Below are 393 nucleotides of genomic sequence, written 5' to 3' on the forward strand. Positions count from 1 at the left end.
TTGCCTTCATTTGTTTTATACACATTTCTAAAATAATCATAAATGGCCATATAAAAGAAAGGACCAAAGGCTCCATTGGAGGAAAGAGGGGGGAGACATTGCATTTATCAGCATAAGCTCTATTGAACACCATCTGTTTTGAATTCTACAATTTTTTTAAGTTTATTTATTTTGAATGAGAGAGGAGAGCACGCGCACACACACATGAGAGCGGGAGAGCGCCAGAGAAAGGGGGAGAGAGAATCCCAAGCAGGCTCCACACTGTCAGTGCAAGGAGCCTGATGCAGAGCTTGAGCTCACAAACTGTGAGATCATGACCTGAGCTGAACAGATGCTTAACTGTCTAATCTGTAGTAGGCACTTAAATTTATTTACTAAATAAATGAACAACCC

This window comes from Crocuta crocuta, unplaced genomic scaffold (genome assembly GCF_008692635.1).
Source record: "Crocuta crocuta isolate KB4526 unplaced genomic scaffold, BGI_CrCroc_1.0 scaffold467, whole genome shotgun sequence".
Lineage (NCBI taxonomy): Eukaryota > Metazoa > Chordata > Mammalia > Carnivora > Hyaenidae > Crocuta > Crocuta crocuta.